Here is a 14,005-nt window from a genome sequence, read left to right as displayed (position 1 = left end):
GGGTCAACTGCTTGGAAGGCAGCTATGCTCACCACTATACCACCAACGCCACAGCGGGCGGAAGCTGGACCTAGGCCGTTTGCACGAACGTCATTGCTTGAAGTCCTATTATGATCCGCGTTAAGCCGTGGCTGCCCCTCCAGGCTGTTTGGGTTCTCCGTAATGTCGAAGTGCCATGTCACTGTCCACCATGACCCGAACGGCAGACTGTCTGTTTGGCCAGCGGCTGGTTTCTGTAGTGTAGTGGTTATCACGTTTGCCTAACACGCGAAAGGTCCCCGGATCGATGCCGGGCGGAAACGCAAGGCTTACTAAAGCCAGGATTAGCGTCTCTTCTCTTTGCTACCTGTTTAATCCTCGTCTTGACTTGTGTGGCTTTTATTTTCCAAATAAAAGCAATGCGGCTGCCCCTCCAGTCTGTTTGGGTTCTCCGGAATGTCGAAGTGCCATGTGACTGTCCACCATGAGCCGAATGGGAGACTGTCTGTTTGCTCAGCGGCTGGTTTCTGTAGTGTAGTGGTTATCACGTTCGCCTCACACGCGAAAGGTCCCCGGATCGATGCCGGGCAGAAACACAAGGCGCGTCTCTTCTCTTTGCTAGCCGTTTAATCCTCGTCTTGACCTCTGTGGCTTTTATTTTCAAGGTCTTAGGATTTGGCCAATTTTAGCTGATATCAAAAGAAAAAAAACAGGACTAAGTGCAGCCTAAAGGAATTCGTTCAAAGTGTCGTCCATGCTTTCGTAGTGGTGGTTCTCCCACAGCCCCACTGGCCCTGCGCAGTCGTCCTCGTTAGTATAGTGGACAGTATCTCCGCCTGTCACGCGGAAGACCGGGGTTCGATTCCCCGACGGGGAGAAAGGTGATTTTCTTGCGCTATGTAGATTTGCAAAACAATTCGCTTCGCAAACCGTGGCAGCTGTTGGAGAAACGTGTTTTAAAGTGAATGCGTTGGCCGGGAATCGAACCCGGGTCAACTGCTTGGAAGGCAGCTATGCTCACCACTATACCACCAACGCCACAGCGGGCGGAAGCTGGACCTAGGCCGTTTGCACGAACGTCATTGCTTGAAGTCCTATTTTGATCCGAGTTAAGCCGTGGCTGCCCCTCCAGGCTGTTTGGGTTCTCCGTAATGTCGAAGTGCCATGTCACTGTCCACCATGACCCGAACGGCAGACTGTCTGTTTGGCCAGCGGCTGGTTTCTGTAGTGTAGTTGTTATCACGTTTGCCTAACACGCGAAAGGTCCCCGGATCGATGCCGGGCGGAAACGCAAGGCTTACTAAAGCCAGGATTAGCGTCTCTTCTCTTTGCTACCTGTTTAATCCTCGTCTTGACTTGTGTGGCTTTTATTTTCCAAATAAAAGCAATGCGGCTGCCCCTCCAGTCTGTTTGGGTTCTCCGGAATGTCGAAGTGCCATGTGACTGTCCACCATGAGCCGAATGGGAGACTGTCTGTTTGCTCAGCGGCTGGTTTCTGTAGTGTAGTGGTTATCACGCTCGCCTCACACGCGAAAGGTCCCCGGATCGATGCCGGGCAGAAACACAAGGCGCGTCTCTTCTCTTTGCTAGCCGTTTAATCCTCGTCTTGACCTCTGTGGCTTTTATTTTCAAGGTCTTAGGATTTGGCCAATTTTAGCTGATATCAAAAGAAAAAAAACAGGACTAAGTGCAGCCTAAAGGAATTCGTTCAAAGTGTCGTCCATGCTTTCGTAGTGGTGGTTCTCCCACAGCCCCACTGGCCCTGCGCAGTCGTCCTCGTTAGTATAGTGGACAGTATCTCCGCCTGTCACGCGGAAGACCGGGGTTCGATTCCCCGACGGGGAGAAAGGTGATTTTCTTGCGCTATGTAGATTTGCAAAACAATTCGCTTCGCAAACCGTGGCAGCTGTTGGAGAAACGTGTTTTAAAGTGAATGCGTTGGCCGGCAATCGAACCCGGGTCAACTGCTTGGAAGGCAGCTATGCTCACCACTATACCACCAACGCCACAGCGGGCGGAAGCTGGACCTAGGCCGTTTGCACGAACGTCATTGCTTGAAGTCCTATTATGATCCGAGTTAAGCCGTGGCTGCCCCTCCAGGCTGTTTGGGTTCTCCGTAATGTCGAAGTGCCATGTCACTGTCCACCATGACCCGAACGGCAGACTGTCTGTTTGGCCAGCGGCTGGTTTCTGTAGTGTAGTTGTTATCACGTTTGCCTAACACGCGAAAGGTCCCCGGATCGATGCCGGGCGGAAACGCAAGGCTTACTAAAGCCAGGATTAGCGTCTCTTCTCTTTGCTACCTGTTTAATCCTCGTCTTGACTTGTGTGGCTTTTATTTTCCAAATAAAAGCAATGCGGCTGCCCCTCCAGTCTGTTTGGGTTCTCCGGAATGTCGAAGTGCCATGTGACTGTCCACCATGAGCCGAATGGGAGACTGTCTGTTTGCTCAGCGGCTGGTTTCTGTAGTGTAGTGGTTATCACGCTCGCCTCACACGCGAAAGGTCCCCGGATCGATGCCGGGCAGAAACACAAGGCGCGTCTCTTCTCTTTGCTAGCCGTTTAATCCTCGTCTTGACCTCTGTGGCTTTTATTTTCAAGGTCTTAGGATTTGGCCAATTTTAGCTGATATCAAAAGAAAAAAAACAGGACTAAGTGCAGCCTAAAGGAATTCGTTCAAAGTGTCGTCCATGCTTTCGTAGTGGTGGTTCTCCCACAGCCCCACTGGCCCTGCGCAGTCGTCCTCGTTAGTATAGTGGACAGTATCTCCACCTGTCACGCGGAAGACCGGGGTTCGATTCCCCGACGGGGAGAAAGGTGATTTTCTTGCGCTATGTAGATTTGCAAAACAATTCGCTTCGCAAACCGTGGCAGCTGTTGGAGAAACGTGTTTTAAAGTGAATGCGTTGGCCGGCAATCGAACCCGGGTCAACTGCTTGGAAGGCAGCTATGCTCACCACTATACCACCAACGCCACAGCGGGCGGAAGCTGGACCTAGGCCGTTTGCACGAACGTCATTGCTTGAAGTCCTATTATGATCCGCGTTAAGCCGTGGCTGCCCCTCCAGGCTGTTTGGGTTCTCCGTAATGTCGAAGTGCCATGTCACTGTCCACCATGACCCGAACGGCAGACTGTCTGTTTGGCCAGCGGCTGGTTTCTGTAGTGTAGTTGTTATCACGTTTGCCTAACACGCGAAAGGTCCCCGGATCGATGCCGGGCGGAAACGCAAGGCTTACTAAAGCCAGGATTAGCGTCTCTTCTCTTTGCTACCTGTTTAATCCTCGTCTTGACTTGTGTGGCTTTTATTTTCCAAATAAAAGCAATGCGGCTGCCCCTCCAGTCTGTTTGGGTTCTCCGGAATGTCGAAGTGCCATGTGACTGTCCACCATGAGCCGAATGGGAGACTGTCTGTTTGCTCAGCGGCTGGTTTCTGTAGTGTAGTGGTTATCACGCTCGCCTCACACGCGAAAGGTCCCCGGATCGATGCCGGGCAGAAACACAAGGCGCGTCTCTTCTCTTTGCTAGCCGTTTAATCCTCGTCTTGACCTCTGTGGCTTTTATTTTCAAGGTCTTAGGATTTGGCCAATTTTAGCTGATATCAAAAGAAAAAAAACAGGACTAAGTGCAGCCTAAAGGAATTCGTTCAAAGTGTCGTCCATGCTTTCGTAGTGGTGGTTCTCCCACAGCCCCACTGGCCCTGCGCAGTCGTCCTCGTTAGTATAGTGGACTGTATCTCCACCTGTCACGCGGAAGACTGGGGTTCGATTCCCCGACGGGGAGAAAGGTGATTTTCTTGCGCTATGTAGATTTGCAAAACAATTCGCTTCGCAAACCGTGGCAGCTGTTGGAGAAACGTGTTTTAAAGTGAATGCGTTGGCCGGGAATCGAACCCGGGTCAACTGCTTGGAAGGCAGCTATGCTCACCACTATACCACCAACGCCACAGCTGGCGGAAGCTGGACCTAGGCCGTTTGCACGAACGTCATTGCTTGAAGTCCTATTATGATCCGCGTTAAGCCGTGGCTGCCCCTCCAGGCTGTTTGGGTTCTCCGTAATGTCGAAGTGCCATGTCACTGTCCACCATGACCCGAACGGCAGACTGTCTGTTTGGCCAGCGGCTGGTTTCTGTAGTGTAGTTGTTATCACGTTTGCCTAACACGCGAAAGGTCCCCGGATCGATGCCGGGCGGAAACGCAAGGCTTACTAAAGCCAGGATTAGCGTCTCTTCTCTTTGCTACCTGTTTAATCCTCGTCTTGACTTGTGTGGCTTTTATTTTCCAAATAAAAGCAATGCGGCTGCCCCTCCAGTCTGTTTGGGTTCTCCGGAATGTCGAAGTGCCATGTGACTGTCCACCATGAGCCGAATGGGAGACTGTCTGTTTGCTCAGCGGCTGGTTTCTGTAGTGTAGTGGTTATCACGTTCGCCTCACACGCGAAAGGTCCCCGGATCGATGCCGGGCAGAAACACAAGGCGCGTCTCTTCTCTTTGCTAGCCGTTTAATCCTCGTCTTGACCTCTGTGGCTTTTATTTTCAAGGTCTTAGGATTTGGCCAATTTTAGCTGATATCAAAAGAAAAAAAACAGGACTAAGTGCAGCCTAAAGGAATTCGTTCAAAGTGTCGTCCATGCTTTCGTAGTGGTGGTTCTCCCACAGCCCCACTGGCCCTGCGCAGTCGTCCTCGTTAGTATAGTGGACAGTATCTCCGCCTGTCACGCGGAAGACCGGGGTTCGATTCCCCGACGGGGAGAAAGGTGATTTTCTTGCGCTATGTAGATTTGCAAAACAATTCGCTTCGCAAACCGTGGCAGCTGTTGGAGAAACGTGTTTTAAAGTGAATGCGTTGGCCGGGAATCGAACCCGGGTCAACTGCTTGGAAGGCAGCTATGCTCACCACTATACCACCAACGCCACAGCGGGCGGAAGCTGGACCTAGGCCGTTTGCACGAACGTCATTGCTTGAAGTCCTATTATGATCCGCGTTAAGCCGTGGCTGCCCCTCCAGGCTGTTTGGGTTCTCCGTAATGTCGAAGTGCCATGTCACTGTCCACCATGACCCGAACGGCAGACTGTCTGTTTGGCCAGCGGCTGGTTTCTGTAGTGTAGTTGTTATCACGTTTGCCTAACACGCGAAAGGTCCCCGGATCGATGCCGGGCGGAAACGCAAGGCTTACTAAAGCCAGGATTAGCGTCTCTTCTCTTTGCTACCTGTTTAATCCTCGTCTTGACTTGTGTGGCTTTTATTTTCCAAATAAAAGCAATGCGGCTGCCCCTCCAGTCTGTTTGGGTTCTCCGGAATGTCGAAGTGCCATGTGACTGTCCACCATGAGCCGAACGGGAGACTGTCTGTTTGCTCAGCGGCTGGTTTCTGTAGTGTAGTGGTTATCACGTTCGCCTCACACGCGAAAGGTCCCCGGATCGATGCCGGGCAGAAACACAAGGCGCGTCTCTTCTCTTTGCTAGCCGTTTAATCCTCGTCTTGACCTCTGTGGCTTTTATTTTCAAGGTCTTAGGATTTGGCCAATTTTAGCTGATATCAAAAGAAAAAAAACAGGACTAAGTGCAGCCTAAAGGAATTCGTTCAAAGTGTCGTCCATGCTTTCGTAGTGGTGGTTCTCCCACAGCCCCACTGGCCCTGCGCAGTCGTCCTCGTTAGTATAGTGGACAGTATCTCCGCCTGTCACGCGGAAGACCGGGGTTCGATTCCCCGACGGGGAGAAAGGTGATTTTCTTGCGCTATGTAGATTTGCAAAACAATTCGCTTCGCAAACCGTGGCAGCTGTTGGAGAAACGTGTTTTAAAGTGAATGCGTTGGCCGGGAATCGAACCCGGGTCAACTGCTTGGAAGGCAGCTATGCTCACCACTATACCACCAACACCACAGCTGGCGGAAGCTGGACCTAGGCCGTTTGCACGAACGTCATTGCTTGAAGTCCTATTATGATCCGCGTTAAGCCGTGGCTGCCCCTCCAGGCTGTTTGGGTTCTCCGTAATGTCGAAGTGCCATGTCACTGTCCACCATGACCCGAACGGCAGACTGTCTGTTTGGCCAGCGGCTGGTTTCTGTAGTGTAGTGGTTATCACGTTTGCCTAACACGCGAAAGGTCCCCGGATCGATGCCGGGCGGAAACGCAAGGCTTACTAAAGCCAGGATTAGCGTCTCTTCTCTTTGCTACCTGTTTAATCCTCGTCTTGACTTGTGTGGCTTTTATTTTCCAAATAAAAGCAATGCGGCTGCCCCTCCAGTCTGTTTGGGTTCTCCGGAATGTCGAAGTGCCATGTGACTGTCCACCATGAGCCGAACGGGAGACTGTCTGTTTGCTCAGCGGCTGGTTTCTGTAGTGTAGTGGTTATCACGTTCGCCTCACACGCGAAAGTTCCCCGGATCGATGCCGGGCAGAAACACAAGGCGCGTCTCTTCTCTTTGCTAGCCGTTTAATCCTCGTCTTGACCTCTGTGGCTTTTATTTTCAAGGTCTTAGGATTTGGCCAATTTTAGCTGATATCAAAAGAAAAAAAACAGGACTAAGTGCAGCCTAAAGGAATTTGTTCAAAGTGTCGTCCATGCTTTCATAGTGGTGGTTCTCCCACAGCCCCACTGGCCCTGCGCAGTCGTCCTCGTTAGTATAGTGGACAGTATCTCCGCCTGTCACGCGGAAGACCGGGGTTCGATTCCCCGACGGGGAGAAAGGTGATTTTCTTGCGCTATGTAGATTTGCAAAACAATTCGCTTCGCAAACCGTGGCAGCTGTTGGAGAAACGTGTTTTAAAGTGAATGCGTTGGCCGGCAATCGAACCCGGGTCAACTGCTTGGAAGGCAGCTATGCTCACCACTATACCACCAACGCCACAGCGGGCTGAAGCTGGACCTAGGCCGTTTGCACGAACGTCATTGCTTGAAGTCCTATTATGATCCGCGTTAAGCCGTGGCTGCCCCTCCAGGCTGTTTGGGTTCTCCGTAATGTCGAAGTGCCATGTCACTGTCCACCATGACCCGAACGGCAGACTGTCTGTTTGGCCAGCGGCTGGTTTCTGTAGTGTAGTGGTTATCACGTTTGCCTAACACGCGAAAGGTCCCCGGATCGATGCCAGGCGGAAACGCAAGGCTTACTAAAGCCAGGATTAGCGTCTCTTCTCTTTGCTACCTGTTTAATCCTCGTCTTGACTTGTGTGGCTTTTATTTTCCAAATAAAAGCAATGCGGCTGCCCCTCCAGTCTGTTTGGGTTCTCCGGAATGTCGAAGTGCCATGTGACTGTCCACCATGAGCCGAACGGGAGACTGTCTGTTTGCTCAGCGGCTGGTTTCTGTAGTGTAGTGGTTATCACGTTCGCCTCACACGCGAAAGGTCCCCGGATCGATGCCGGGCAGAAACACAAGGCGCGTCTCTTCTCTTTGCTAGCCGTTTAATCCTCGTCTTGACCTCTGTGGCTTTTATTTTCAAGGTCTTAGGATTTGGCCAATTTTAGCTGATATCAAAAGAAAAAAAACAGGACTAAGTGCAGCCTAAAGGAATTCGTTCAAAGTGTCGTCCATGCTTTCGTAGTGGTGGTTCTCCCACAGCCCCACTGGCCCTGCGCAGTCGTCCTCGTTAGTATAGTGGACAGTATCTCCGCCTGTCACGCGGAAGACCGGGGTTCGATTCCCCGACGGGGAGAAAGGTGATTTTCTTGCGCTATGTAGATTTGCAAAACAATTCGCTTCGCAAACCGTGGCAGCTGTTGGAGAAACGTGTTTTAAAGTGAATGCGTTGGCCGGGAATCGAACCCTGGTCAACTGCTTGGAAGGCAGCTATGCTCACCACTATACCACCAACACCACAGCTGGCGGAAGCTGGACCTAGGCCGTTTCCACGAACGTCATTGCTTGAAGTCCTATTATGATCCGCGTTAAGCCGTGGCTGCCCCTCCAGGCTGTTTGGGTTCTCCGTAATGTCGAAGTGCCATGTCACTGTCCACCATGACCCGAACGGCAGACTGTCTGTTTGGCCAGCGGCTGGTTTCTGTAGTGTAGTGGTTATCACGTTTGCCTAACACGCGAAAGGTCCCCGGATCGATGCCGGGCGGAAACGCAAGGCTTACTAAAGCCAGGATTAGCGTCTCTTCTCTTTGCTACCTGTTTAATCCTCGTCTTGACTTGTGTGGCTTTTATTTTCCAAATAAAAGCAATGCGGCTGCCCCTCCAGTCTGTTTGGGTTCTCCGGAATGTCGAAGTGCCATGTGACTGTCCACCATGAGCCGAACGGGAGACTGTCTGTTTGCTCAGCGGCTGGTTTCTGTAGTGTAGTGGTTATCACGTTCGCCTCACACGCGAAAGGTACCCGGATCGATGCCGGGCAGAAACACAAGGCGCGTCTCTTCTCTTTGCTAGCCGTTTAATCCTCGTCTTGACCTCTGTGGCTTTTATTTTCAAGGTCTTAGGATTTGGCCAATTTTAGCTGATATCAAAAGAAAAAAAACAGGACTAAGTGCAGCCTAAAGGAATTCGTTCAAAGTGTCGTCCATGCTTTCGTAGTGGTGGTTCTCCCACAGCCCCACTGGCCCTGCGCAGTCGTCCTCGTTCGTATAGTGGACAGTATCTCCGCCTGTCACGCGGAAGACCGGGGTTCGATTCCCCGACGGGGAGAAAGGTGATTTTCTTGCGCTATGTAGATTTGCAAAACAATTCGCTTCGCAAACCGTGGCAGCTGTTGGAGAAACGTGTTTTAAAGTGAATGCGTTGGCCGGCAATCGAACCCGGGTCAACTGCTTGGAAGGCAGCTATGCTCACCACTATACCACCAACGCCACAGCTGGCAGAAGCTGGACCTAGGCCATTTGCACGAACGTCATTGCTTGAAGTCCTATTATGATCCGCGTTAAGCCGTGGCTGCCCCTCCAGGCTGTTTGGGTTCTCCGTAATGTCGAAGTGCCATGTCACTGTCCACCATGACCCGAACGGCAGACTGTCTGTTTGGCCAGCGGCTGGTTTCTGTAGTGTAGTGGTTATCACGTTTGCCTAACACGCGAAAGGTCCCCGGATCGATGCCGGGCGGAAACGCAAGGCTTACTAAAGCCAGGATTAGCGTCTCTTCTCTTTGCTACCTGTTTAATCCTCGTCTTGACTTGTGTGGCTTTTATTTTCCAAATAAAAGCAATGCGGCTGCCCCTCCAGTCTGTTTGGGTTCTCCGGAATGTCGAAGTGCCATGTGACTGTCCACCATGAGCCGAACGGGAGACTGTCTGTTTGCTCAGCGGCTGGTTTCTGTAGTGTAGTGGTTGTCACGTTCGCCTCACACGCGAAAGGTCCCCGGATCGATGCCGGGCAGAAACACAAGGCGCGTCTCTTCTCTTTGCTAGCCGTTTAATCCTCGTCTTGACCTCTGTGGCTTTTATTTTCAAGGTCTTAGGATTTGGCCAATTTTAGCTGATATCAAAAGAAAAAAAACAGGACTAAGTGCAGCCTAAAGGAATTCGTTCAAAGTGTCGTCCATGCTTTCGTAGTGGTGGTTCTCCCACAGCCCCACTGGCCCTGCGCAGTCGTCCTCGTTAGTATAGTGGACAGTATCTCCGCCTGTCACGCGGAAGACCGGGGTTCGATTCCCCGACGGGGAGAAAGGTGATTTTCTTGCGCTATGTAGATTTGCAAAACAATTCGCTTCGCAAACCGTGGCAGCTGTTGGAGAAACGTGTTTTAAAGTGAATGCGTTGGCCGGCAATCGAACCCGGGTCAACTGCTTGGAAGGCAGCTATGCTCACCACTATACCACCAACGCCACAGCTGGCAGAAGCTGGACCTAGGCCGTTTGCACGAACGTCATTGCTTGAAGTCCTATTATGATCCGCGTTAAGCCGTGGCTGCCCCTCCAGGCTGTTTGGGTTCTCCGTAATGTCGAAGTGCCATGTCACTGTCCACCATGACCCGAACGGCAGACTGTCTGTTTGGCCAGCGGCTGGTTTCTGTAGTGTAGTGGTTATCACGTTTGCCTAACACGCGAAAGGTCCCCGGATCGATGCCGGGCGGAAACGCAAGGCTTACTAAAGCCAGGATTAGCGTCTCTTCTCTTTGCTACCTGTTTAATCCTCGTCTTGACTTGTGTGGCTTTTATTTTCCAAATAAAAGCAATGCGGCTGCCCCTCCAGTCTGTTTGGGTTCTCCGGAATGTCGAAGTGCCATGTGACTGTCCACCATGAGCCGAACGGGAGACTGTCTGTTTGCTCAGCGGCTGGTTTCTGTAGTGTAGTGGTTATCACGTTCGCCTCACACGCGAAAGTTCCCCGGATCGATGCCGGGCAGAAACACAAGGCGCGTCTCTTCTCTTTGCTAGCCGTTTAATCCTCGTCTTGACCTCTGTGGCTTTTATTTTCAAGGTCTTAGGATTTGGCCAATTTTAGCTGATATCAAAAGAAAAAAACAGGACTAAGTGCAGCCTAAAGGAATTCGTTCAAAGTGTCGTCCATGCTTTCGTAGTGGTGGTTCTCCCACAGCCCCACTGGCCCTGCGCAGTCGTCCTCGTTAGTATAGTGGACAGTATCTCCGCCTGTCACGCGGAAGACCGGGGTTCGATTCCCCGACGGGGAGAAAGGTGATTTTCTTGCGCTATGTAGATTTGCAAAACAATTCGCTTCGCAAACCGTGGCAGCTGTTGGAGAAACGTGTTTTAAAGTGAATGCGTTGGCCGGGAATCGAACCCGGGTCAACTGCTTGGAAGAAAGCTATGCTCACCACTATACCACCAACGCCACAGCAGGCGGAAGCTGGACCTAGGCCGTTTGCACGAACGTCATTGCTTGAAGTCCTATTATGATCCGCGTTAAGCCGTGGCTGCCCCTCCAGGCTGTTTGGGTTCTCCGTAATGTCGAAGTGCCATGTCACTGTCCACCATGACCCGAATGGGAGACTGTCTGTTCGCTCAGCGGCTGGTTTCTGTAGTGTAGTGGTTATCACGTTCGCCTCACACGCGAAAGTTCCCCGGATCGATGCCGGGCAGAAACACAAGGCGCGTCTCTTCTCTTTGCTAGCCGTTTAATCCTCGTCTTGACCTCTGTGGCTTTTATTTTCAAGGTCTTAGGATTTGGCCAATTTTAGCTGATATCAAAAGAAAAAAAACAGGACTAAGTGCAGCCTAAAGGAATTCGTTCAAAGTGTCGTCCATGCTTTCGTAGTGGTGGTTCTCCCACAGCCCCACTGGCCCTGCGCAGTCGTCCTCGTTAGTATAGTGAACAGTATCTCCGCCTGTCACGCGGAAGACCGGGGTTCGATTCCCCGACGGGGAGAAAGGTGATTTTCTTGCGCTATGTAGATTTGCAAAACAATTCGCTTCGCAAACCGTGGCAGCTGTTGGAGAAACGTGTTTTAAAGTGAATGCGTTGGCCGGGAATCGAACCCGGGTCAACTGCTTGGAAGAAAGCTATGCTCACCACTATACCACCAACGCCACAGCGGGCGGAAGCTGGACCTAGGCCATTTGCACGAACGTCATTGCTTGAAGTCCTATTATGATCCGCGTTAAGCCGTGGCTGCCCCTCCAGGCTGTTTGGGTTCTCCGTAATGTCGAAGTGCCATGTCACTGTCCACCATGACCCGAACGGCAGACTGTCTGTTTGGCCAGCGGCTGGTTTCTGTAGTGTAGTGGTTATCACGTTTGCCTAACACGCGAAAGGTCCCCGGATCGATGCTGGGCGGAAACGCAAGGCTTACTAAAGCCAGGATTAGCGTCTCTTCTCTTTGCTACCTGTTTAATCCTCGTCTTGACTTGTGTGGCTTTTATTTTCCAAATAAAAGCAATGCGGCTGCCCCTCCAGTCTGTTTGGGTTCTCCGAATTGTCGAAGTGCCATGTGACTGTCCACCATGAGCTGAACGGGAGACTGTCTGTTTGCTCAGCGGCTGGTTTCTGTAGTGTAGTGGTTATCACGTTCGCCTCACACGCGAAAGTTCCCCGGATCGATGCCGGGCAGAAACACAAGGCGCGTCTCTTCTCTTTGCTAGCCGTTTAATCCTCGTCTTGACCTCTGTGGCTTTTATTTTCAAGGTCTTAGGATTTGGCCAATTTTAGCTGATATCAAAAGAAAAAAAACAGGACTAAGTGCAGCCTAAAGGAATTCGTTCAAAGTGTCGTCCATGCTTTCGTAGTGGTGGTTCTCCCACAGCCCCACTGGCCGTGCGCAGTCGTCCTCGTTAGTATAGTGGACAGTATCTCCGCCTGTCATGCGGAAGACCGGGGTTCGATTCCCCGACGGGGAGAAAGGTGATTTTCTTGCGCTATGTAGATTTGCAAAACAATTCGCTTCGCAAACCGTGGCAGCTGTTGGAGAAACGTGTTTTAAAGTGAATGCGTTGGCCGGGAATCGAACCCGGGTCAACTGCTTGGAAGAAAGCTATGCTCACCACTATACCACCAACGCCACAGCGGGCGGAAGCTGGACCTAGGCCGTTTGCACGAACGTCATTGCTTGAAGTCCTATTATGATCCGCGTTAAGCCGTGGCTGCCCCTCCAGGCTGTTTGGGTTCTCCGTAATGTCGAAGTGCCATGTCACTGTCCACCATGACCCGAACGGCAGACTGTCTGTTTGGCCAGCGGCTGGTTTCTGTAGTGTAGTGGTTATCACGTTTGCCTAACACGCGAAAGGTCCCCGGATCGATGCCGGGCGGAAACGCAAGGCTTACTAAAGCCAGGATTAGCGTCTCTTCTCTTTGCTACCTGTTTAATCCTCGTCTTGACTTGTGTGGCTTTTATTTTCCAAATAAAAGCAATGCGGCTGCCCCTCCAGTCTGTTTGGGTTCTCCGAATTGTCGAAGTGCCATGTGACTGTCCACCATGAGCCGAACGGGAGACTGTCTGTTTGCTCAGCGGCTGGTTTCTGTAGTGTAGTGGTTATCACGTTCGCCTCACACGCGAAAGTTCCCCGGATCGATGCCGGGCAGAAACACAAGGCGCTCTTCTCTTTGCTAGCCGTTTAATCCTCGTCTTGACCTCTGTGGCTTTTATTTTCAAGGTCTTAGGATTTGGCCAATTTTAGCTGATATCAAAAGAAAAAAAACAGGACTAAGTGCAGCCTAAAGGAATTCGTTCAAAGTGTCGTCCATGCTTTCGTAGTGGTGGTTCTCCCACAGCCCCACTGGCCCTGCGCAGTCGTCCTCGTTAGTATAGTGGACAGTATCTCCGCCTGTCACGCGGAAGACCGGGGTTCGATTCCCCGACGGGGAGAAAGGTGATTTTCTTGCGCTATGTAGATTTGCAAAACAATTCGCTTCGCAAACCGTGGCAGCTGTTGGAGAAACGTGTTTTAAAGTGAATGCGTTGGCCGGCAATCGAACCCGGGTCAACTGCTTGGAAGGCAGCTATGCTCACCACTATACCACCAACGCCACAGCGGGCTGAAGCTGGACCTAGGCCGTTTGCACGAACGTCATTGCTTGAAGTCCTATTATGATCCGCGTTAAGCCGTGGCTGCCCCTCCAGGCTGTTTGGGTTCTCCGTAATGTCGAAGTGCCATGTCACTGTCCACCATGACCCGAACGGCAGACTGTCTGTTTGGCCAGCGGCTGGTTTCTGTAGTGTAGTGGTTATCACGTTTGCCTAACACGCGAAAGGTCCCCGGATCGATGCCGGGCGGAAACGCAAGGCTTACTAAAGCCAGGATTAGCGTCTCTTCTCTTTGCTACCTGTTTAATCCTCGTCTTGACTTGTGTGGCTTTTATTTTCCAAATAAAAGCAATGCGGCTGCCCCTCCAGTCTGTTTGGGTTCTCCGGAATGTCGAAGTGCCATGTGACTGTCCACCATGAGCCGAACGGGAGACTGTCTGTTTGCTCAGCGGCTGGTTTCTGTAGTGTAGTGGTTATCACGTTCGCCTCACACGCGAAAGTTCCCCGGATCGATGCCGGGCAGAAACACAAGGCGCGTCTCTTCTCTTTGCTAGCCGTTTAATCCTCGTCTTGACCTCTGTGGCTTTTATTTTCAAGGTCTTAGGATTTGGCCAATTTTAGCTGATATCAAAAGAAAAAAAACAGGACTAAGTGCAGCCTAAAGGAATTCGTTCAAAGTGTCG

General features: G+C 51.5%; 17 non-coding genes across 17 annotated transcripts; 13 read left to right on the top strand and 4 right to left on the bottom strand.

Annotated features, from left to right (window-relative positions):
• The first annotated feature begins 502 nt into the window (after positions 1-502).
• Positions 503-575, top strand: trnav-cac (transfer RNA valine (anticodon CAC)). The gene has a single exon. It is a non-coding gene; the product is annotated as a tRNA-Val (tRNA).
• A 209-nt stretch (positions 576-784) lies between these two features.
• Positions 785-856, top strand: trnad-guc (transfer RNA aspartic acid (anticodon GUC)). Its single transcript has one exon. It is a non-coding gene; the product is annotated as a tRNA-Asp (tRNA).
• Positions 857-945: 89 nt separating this feature from the next.
• trnag-ucc (transfer RNA glycine (anticodon UCC)) lies at positions 946-1,017 on the bottom strand. Its single transcript has one exon. It is a non-coding gene; the product is annotated as a tRNA-Gly (tRNA).
• Positions 1,018-1,752: 735 nt separating this feature from the next.
• trnad-guc (transfer RNA aspartic acid (anticodon GUC)) lies at positions 1,753-1,824 on the top strand. Its single transcript has one exon. It is a non-coding gene; the product is annotated as a tRNA-Asp (tRNA).
• Positions 1,825-3,849: 2,025 nt separating this feature from the next.
• trnag-ucc (transfer RNA glycine (anticodon UCC)) lies at positions 3,850-3,921 on the bottom strand. Its single transcript has one exon. It is a non-coding gene; the product is annotated as a tRNA-Gly (tRNA).
• A 453-nt stretch (positions 3,922-4,374) lies between these two features.
• trnav-cac (transfer RNA valine (anticodon CAC)) lies at positions 4,375-4,447 on the top strand. The gene has a single exon. It is a non-coding gene; the product is annotated as a tRNA-Val (tRNA).
• Positions 4,448-4,656: 209 nt separating this feature from the next.
• Positions 4,657-4,728, top strand: trnad-guc (transfer RNA aspartic acid (anticodon GUC)). Its single transcript has one exon. It is a non-coding gene; the product is annotated as a tRNA-Asp (tRNA).
• Positions 4,729-4,817: 89 nt separating this feature from the next.
• On the bottom strand, positions 4,818-4,889 carry trnag-ucc (transfer RNA glycine (anticodon UCC)). The gene has a single exon. It is a non-coding gene; the product is annotated as a tRNA-Gly (tRNA).
• Positions 4,890-5,342: 453 nt separating this feature from the next.
• trnav-cac (transfer RNA valine (anticodon CAC)) lies at positions 5,343-5,415 on the top strand. The gene has a single exon. It is a non-coding gene; the product is annotated as a tRNA-Val (tRNA).
• Positions 5,416-5,624: 209 nt separating this feature from the next.
• On the top strand, positions 5,625-5,696 carry trnad-guc (transfer RNA aspartic acid (anticodon GUC)). Its single transcript has one exon. It is a non-coding gene; the product is annotated as a tRNA-Asp (tRNA).
• An 89-nt stretch (positions 5,697-5,785) lies between these two features.
• trnag-ucc (transfer RNA glycine (anticodon UCC)) lies at positions 5,786-5,857 on the bottom strand. Its single transcript has one exon. It is a non-coding gene; the product is annotated as a tRNA-Gly (tRNA).
• A 735-nt stretch (positions 5,858-6,592) lies between these two features.
• On the top strand, positions 6,593-6,664 carry trnad-guc (transfer RNA aspartic acid (anticodon GUC)). The gene has a single exon. It is a non-coding gene; the product is annotated as a tRNA-Asp (tRNA).
• Positions 6,665-7,278: 614 nt separating this feature from the next.
• Positions 7,279-7,351, top strand: trnav-cac (transfer RNA valine (anticodon CAC)). Its single transcript has one exon. It is a non-coding gene; the product is annotated as a tRNA-Val (tRNA).
• Positions 7,352-7,560: 209 nt separating this feature from the next.
• Positions 7,561-7,632, top strand: trnad-guc (transfer RNA aspartic acid (anticodon GUC)). Its single transcript has one exon. It is a non-coding gene; the product is annotated as a tRNA-Asp (tRNA).
• Positions 7,633-9,496: 1,864 nt separating this feature from the next.
• On the top strand, positions 9,497-9,568 carry trnad-guc (transfer RNA aspartic acid (anticodon GUC)). Its single transcript has one exon. It is a non-coding gene; the product is annotated as a tRNA-Asp (tRNA).
• Positions 9,569-10,463: 895 nt separating this feature from the next.
• Positions 10,464-10,535, top strand: trnad-guc (transfer RNA aspartic acid (anticodon GUC)). Its single transcript has one exon. It is a non-coding gene; the product is annotated as a tRNA-Asp (tRNA).
• A 2,556-nt stretch (positions 10,536-13,091) lies between these two features.
• Positions 13,092-13,163, top strand: trnad-guc (transfer RNA aspartic acid (anticodon GUC)). Its single transcript has one exon. It is a non-coding gene; the product is annotated as a tRNA-Asp (tRNA).
• The last annotated feature ends 842 nt before the right edge of the window (positions 13,164-14,005 follow it).

Source organism: Hoplias malabaricus, chromosome 15, assembly GCF_029633855.1.
Source record: "Hoplias malabaricus isolate fHopMal1 chromosome 15, fHopMal1.hap1, whole genome shotgun sequence".
NCBI classification, from domain to species: domain Eukaryota; kingdom Metazoa; phylum Chordata; class Actinopteri; order Characiformes; family Erythrinidae; genus Hoplias; species Hoplias malabaricus.
The sequence above is the reverse complement of the archived record's forward strand: the minus strand, read 5'-3'. Positions and strand labels throughout refer to the sequence as shown.